This window comes from Pseudorca crassidens, chromosome 3 (assembly GCF_039906515.1).
Source record: "Pseudorca crassidens isolate mPseCra1 chromosome 3, mPseCra1.hap1, whole genome shotgun sequence".
NCBI lineage: Eukaryota > Metazoa > Chordata > Mammalia > Artiodactyla > Delphinidae > Pseudorca > Pseudorca crassidens.
This window is the reverse complement of record NC_090298.1, coordinates 125,797,977-125,804,305: the sequence shown is the minus strand read 5'-3', so window position 1 is coordinate 125,804,305 and position 6,329 is coordinate 125,797,977.

Here is a 6,329-nt window from a genome sequence, read left to right as displayed (position 1 = left end):
GGAACCTCCATACTGTTCTCCACAGTGGCTGTATCAATTTACATTCCCACCAACAGTGCAAGAGGGTTCCCTTTTCTCCACACCCTCTCCAGCATTTATTGTTTGTAGATTTTTTGATGATGGCCATTCTGACCAGTGTGAGGTGATACCTCGTTGTAGTTTTGATTTGCATTTCTCTAATGATTAGTGATATTGAGCATCTTTTCATGTGTTTGTTGACAATCTGTATATCTTCTTTGGAGAAATGTCTATTTAGGTCTTCTGCCTATTTTTGGATTGGTTTTTTTTTTTTCTTTATATTGAGCTGCATGTGCTGCTTGTATATTTTGGAGATTAATCCTTTGTCAGTTGCTTCATTTGCAAATATTTTCTCCCATTCTGAGGGTTGTCTTTTCGTTTTTTTTATGGTTTCCTTTACTGTGCAAAGGCTTTTAAGTTTCAGTAGGTCCCATTTGTTTATTTTTGTTTTTATTTCCATTACTCTAGGAGGTGGGTCAAAAAGGATCTTGCTGTGATTTATGTCATAAAGTGTTCTGCCTATATTTTCCTCTAAGAGTTTTATAGTGTCTGGCCTTACACTTAGGTCTTTAACCCATTTTGAGTTTATTTTTGTGTATGGTGTTAGGAAGTGTTCTAATTTCATTCTTTTACATGTAGCTGTACAGTTTTCCCAGCACCACAGTACCATACTGTCTTGATTACTGTATCTTTGTAATATAGTCTGAAGTACGGGAGTCTGACTCCTCCAGCTCCGTTTTTCTTTCTCAAGATTGTTTTGGCTATTCGAGGTCTTTTGTGTTTCCATACAAATTGCGAAATTTTTTGTTCTAATTCTGTGAAAAATGCCATTGGTAGTTTGATAGGGATTGCACTGAATCTGTAGATTGCTTTGGGTAGTATAGTCATTTTCACAATGTTGATTCTTCCAATCCAAGAACATGGTATATCTCTCCGTCTGTTTGTATGATCTTTAATTTCTTTCATCAGTTTCTTATTGTTTTCTACATACAGGTCTTTTGTCTCATTAGGTAGGTTTATTCCTAGGTATTTTATTCTTTTTGTTGCAATGGCAAATGGGAATGTTTCCTTAATTTCGCTTTCAGATTTTTCATCATTAGTGTATAGGAATGCAAGAGATTTCTGTGCATTAACTTTGTATCCTGCTACTCTACAAAATTCATTGATTAGTTCTAGTAGTTTTCTGGTAGCATCTTTAGGATTCTCTATGTATAGTATCATGTCATCTGCAAACAGTGATAGTTTTACTTCTTTTCCAATTTGGATTCCTTTTATTTTTGTCTTCTCTAATTGCTGTGGCTAAAACTTCCAAAACTATGTTGAATAACAGCGGTGACAGTGGGCAACCTTGTCTTGTTGCTGATCTTAGAGGAAATGGTTCAGTTTTTCACCATTGAGAACGATGTTGGCTGTGGGTTTGTCATATGTGGCCTTTATTATCTTGAGGTGGGTTCCCTCTATACCTACTTTCTGGAGAGTTTTTATCATAAATGGGTGTTGAATTTTGCCAAAAGCTTTTTCTGCATCTATTGAGATGATCATATGGTTTTTCTCCTTCAATGTGTTAATATGGTGTATCACATTGATTGATTTGCATATATTGAAGAATCTTTGCATTCCTGGGATAAACCCCACTTAATCATAGTGTATGATCCTTTTCATGTGCTGTTGGATTCTGTTTGCTAGTATTTTGTTGAGGATTTTTGCATCTATATTCATCAGAGATATTGGCCTGTAGTTTTCTTTTTTTGTGACATCTTTGTCTGGTTTTGGTATCAGGGTGATGGTGGCCTTGTGGAATGAGTTTGGGAGTGTTCTTCCCTCTGCTATATTTTGGAAGAGTTTGAGAAGGATAGGTGTTAGCTCGCCTCTAAATGTTTGACAGAATTCACCTGTGAAGCCATCTAGTCCTGGACTTCTGTTTGTTGGAAGATTTTTCATCACAGTTTCAATTTCAGTGCTTGTGATTGGTTTGTTTATATTTCCTCTTTCTTCCTGGTTCAGTCTCAGAAGGTTGTGCTTTCCTAAGAATTTGTCCATTTCTTCCAGGCTGTCAATTTTATTGGCGTATAGTTGCTTGTAGTAATCTCTCATGATCCTTTGTATTTCTGCAGTGTCAGTTGTTACTTCTCCTTTTTCATTTCTAATTCTGTTGATTTGAGTCTTCTCCCTTTTTTTCTTGATGAGTCTGGCTAATGGTTTATCAATTTTGTTTATCTTCTCAAAGAACCACCTTTTAGTTTTATTGATCTTTGCTATTGTTTCCTTCATTTCTTTTTCATTTATTTCTGATCTGATATTTATGATTTCTTTCCTTCTGTTAACTTTGGGGTTTTTTCATTCTTCTTTCTCTAATTGCTTTAGGTGTAAGGTTAGGTTGTTTGAGATTTTTCTTGTTTCTTGAGGTAGGATTGTATTGCTATAAACTTCTCTCTTAGAACTTTTTTGCTGCATCCCATAGGTTTTGGGTCATCGTGTTTTCATTGTCATTTTTTCTAGGTATTTTTTGATTTCTTCAGTGATCTCTTGGTTATTTAGTAGTGTATTGTTTATCCTCCATGTGTTTGTATTTTGTACAGTTTTTTTCTTGTAATTGGTATCTAGTCTCATAGTGTTGTGGTTGGAAAAGATACTTGATACGATTTCCATTTTCTTAAATTTACCAAGGCTTGATTTGTGACCCAAGATATGATCTATCCTGGAGAATGTTCCATGAGCACTTGAGAAGAAAGTGTATTCTGTTGTTTTTGGATATAATGTCCTATAAATATAGATTAAGTCCATCTTGTTTAATGTGTCATTTAAAGCTTGTGTTTACTTATTTTCATTTTGGATGATCTGTCCATTGGTGAAAGTGGGGTGTTAGAAAGTCCCCTACTATGATTGTGTTACTGTCGATTTCCCCTTTTATGGCTGTTAGCATTTGCCTTATGTATTGAGGTGCTCCTAGGCTGGGTGCATAAATATTTACAATTGTTATATCTTCTTCTTGGGTTGATCCCTTGATCATTATGTAGTATCCTTCTTTGTCTCTTGTAATAGTCTTTAAAGTTTATATTTTCTGATATGAGAATTGCTACTCCAGCTTTCCTTTGATTTCCATTTGCATGGAGTATCTTTTTCCATCCCCTCACTTCCAGTCTGTATGTGTCCCTAGGTCTGAAGTGGGTCTCTTGTAGACAGCATATGTACAGATCTTGTTTTTGTATCCATTAAGCCAGTCTATGTCTTTTGGTTGGAGCATTTAATCCAGTTACATTTAAGGTAATTATCGATATGTATGTTCCTGTTACCATTTTCTTAATTGTTTTGGGTTTGTTTTTGTAGGTCTTTTCCTTGTCTTGTGTTTCCTGCCTAGAGAAGTTCCTTTAGCATTTGTTGTAAAGCTGCTTTGGTGATGCTGAATTCTCTTAACTTTTGCTTATCTGTAAAGGTTTTAATTTCTCCATCGAATCTGAATGAGATCCTTGCTGGGTAATCTTGGTTGTAGGTTTTTCCTTTTCATCACTTTAAATATGTCCCACCACTCCCTTCTGGCTTGCAGAGTTTCTGCTGAAAAATCATCCATTAACATTATAGGGATTCCCTTGTATGTTATTTGTTGCTTTGCTGTTGTTCTTGCTGCTTTTAAGATTTTTTCTTTGTATTTAATTTTTGATAGTTTGATTAATATGTGTCTTGGCGTGTTTCTCTTTGGGTTTATCCTGTATGAGATGCTCTGTGCTTCTTGGACTTGATTGACTATTTCCTTTCCCATGTTAGGGAAGTTTTCGACTATAATCTCTTCAAATATTTTCTCAGACCCTTTCTTTTTTCTCTTCTTCTTCTGGGACCCCTGTAATTCGAATGTTGGTGCATTTAATGTTGTCCCAGAGGTCTCTGAGACTGTCCTCAATTCTTTCCATTCTTTTTTCTTTATTCTGCTCCCTGGCAGTTATTTCCACCATTTTATCTTCCAGCTCACTTATCCGTTCTTCTGCTTCAGTTATTCTGCAATTGATTCCTTCTAGAGTATTTTTAATTTCAGTAATTGTGTTGTTCATCACTGTTTATTTGCTCTTTAGTTCTTCTAGATCCTTGTTAAATGTTTTTTGTATTTTCTGCATTCTTTTTCCGAGATTTTGGATCATCTTTATTATCATTACTCTGAATTCATTTTCAGGTAGGTTGCCTATTTCATCTCCATTTATTTGGTCTTGTAGGTTTTTACCTTCCTCCTTCATCTGTAACATATTTTTTTGTTGTTTCATTTTTTTTTTTCTTTTTTGATGGGTGGTGCTCTGTTCCTGCCTTACTGGTTGTTTGGCCTGAGACGTCCAGCACTGGAGTTTGCAGGCAGTTGGACAGAGCTAGGTCTTGGTGCTGAGATGAGGTCCTCCAGGAGGCCTCACTCCAATTGATATTCCCTGGGGTCTGAGGTTCTCTGTCAGTCCAGCGGTTTGGACTCAGAGCTCCCACCACAGGAGCTCAGGCCTGACTTCCGGCCTGGGAACCAAGATCCCACAAGCTTCATGGTGCGGTTAAAAAAAAAGAAAAGAAAGAAAAAAAGGCACAGTACAAGATCAAAGAATAAAAAACAAAATAAAATTAGAAAGATAAAAAATATATTAGGAAAAATAATGAATCAACAAGGTAAAACAGAACCCCAATCTAAAAGAGAAAAAAAAAAAGCCTTGGCTATGGGGGCGGAGTTTAGGCGGGGGTGGAACTTAGGCAGGGGCGGGGTTTAGGGTGGGGTGGGACCTAGGCAGGTAGGGGGGAGACGTTCAAGCATGGGGCGGGGCCTCTGCTTAGGACCTGCGCAGAGGGGAGAGGCAGCACGTGGAAAGGGGGCCCTCTGGAATGTGGAGTTCCGGAGTTTGGGGGTAGGGCCCTGAGTGAGGGTGTGTGGGTGGGGTTTAGGCCCGCGTTGGACAGGGTCTCTGAGTGTAGAGGCAGGGCCCTGGGTGGGTTGTAGGGCCAGGGCTCAGGCTTTGCACGGCAGGAGGGAGGCTCCAAGGGCAGAGGATTAGGCCCAGGAGCCCAATAGGGCTCCAACTGACCACGTTCCCTTCCGTTCCTTCGCGCCCCTACCCCACCATCCCCCCCAGGGTCTCCCCCGTCGCCGCTGGACCCCTAACCATGGGTGGGTCCCGCTGGGTGTAGGAACTCCTCCCCTCCCTCAGCCACCCCTCAGGGGTGCTGGTCCTGGAGGTTCGGCCTTTTTCTCCCCCTTTCCTCTCTCCCACTCCCTCAGGACCCACGTGGCTGGAGGGGTCCTCGGTGGGCAGAGGATCAGGCCCAGAATCTCAGCAGGTTCCTGGGGGCCTAAGTGGGTAGGGGAAACCTGGCCATGCTCCCTTTTGATCCTCTGCCCTCTCAATGGTTCCCCAATTTCCCTCTTTGGGCATGGGATCCCTTCCCCTCCCCCAGCTGCCCCTCAGGGGCGCCAGTCCCCTCCAGCCTCCACTTCTCCTCCCCCTTCACTCCCCCCATGCCCCACGTCCTACCCGGTCACTGTAGGTTCCTCCCATCCCCTTAGATGTCCGTGGTCGCCCACTGGTGCCCGGTAGGTGCCCTAGTTGTGAGGAGACGCGAATTCCGCGTCCTCCTAGTACACCATCTTGACTCTGCCCTCTCTGTAATATATTTTTAAACGATCTGTGATTTGTTTTAAAAGTTACAATGGATCACCTTTTCCCTCTCCTGTGAATCTTGGAATTTATGTGAGCCCCAAGTTACAACCTAGAGATGATGATCCAATAGCGGCTGCACCCAAATTCGCCCCAGCGGTCAGTCTTCCTTGAACAGGAACTGTTTTTTTTTTTTTTTTTTAGGAACTGTTTTGAGGGGCTTCAATTTCTAAGTTCTAGAAAGGGATGACAGTAAGTTTGATCTCACCAAGTTCAAGAGTTTGGTTACCTAGATTGCAGCGTTGGGAGGGATCCTGGGTTTATGGGAAAGGATGCCGCAGTGATTAATAATGTCCATCATGGCCATGGGCATGGCGAGCGGCCAGCTGATGGCTGGGGCCATCCTGAGACCACTTCCTAGACATCCTGCAATTTACATTTATATCACACTTCATGACTTGCAAGGAGCTTCCACATCCTTAGCATCATGTCATTCTCACCACAAGCCTATGAGTTAGGTCTTTATAGATGGGAAAACTGAGGTTGTGTCCTATGTCTGAGGGGCCACAGCCAACTGACATCACCTCCACTGTTGCCTCCAAGCCCTCAGCAGCCTCCTGAAACCACTGGGGGTTCCACTGGCTCCCCTTCTTCCAGAAACAGGAAACCAAGTCATTAACCACCCACCAGGCCTTTAGT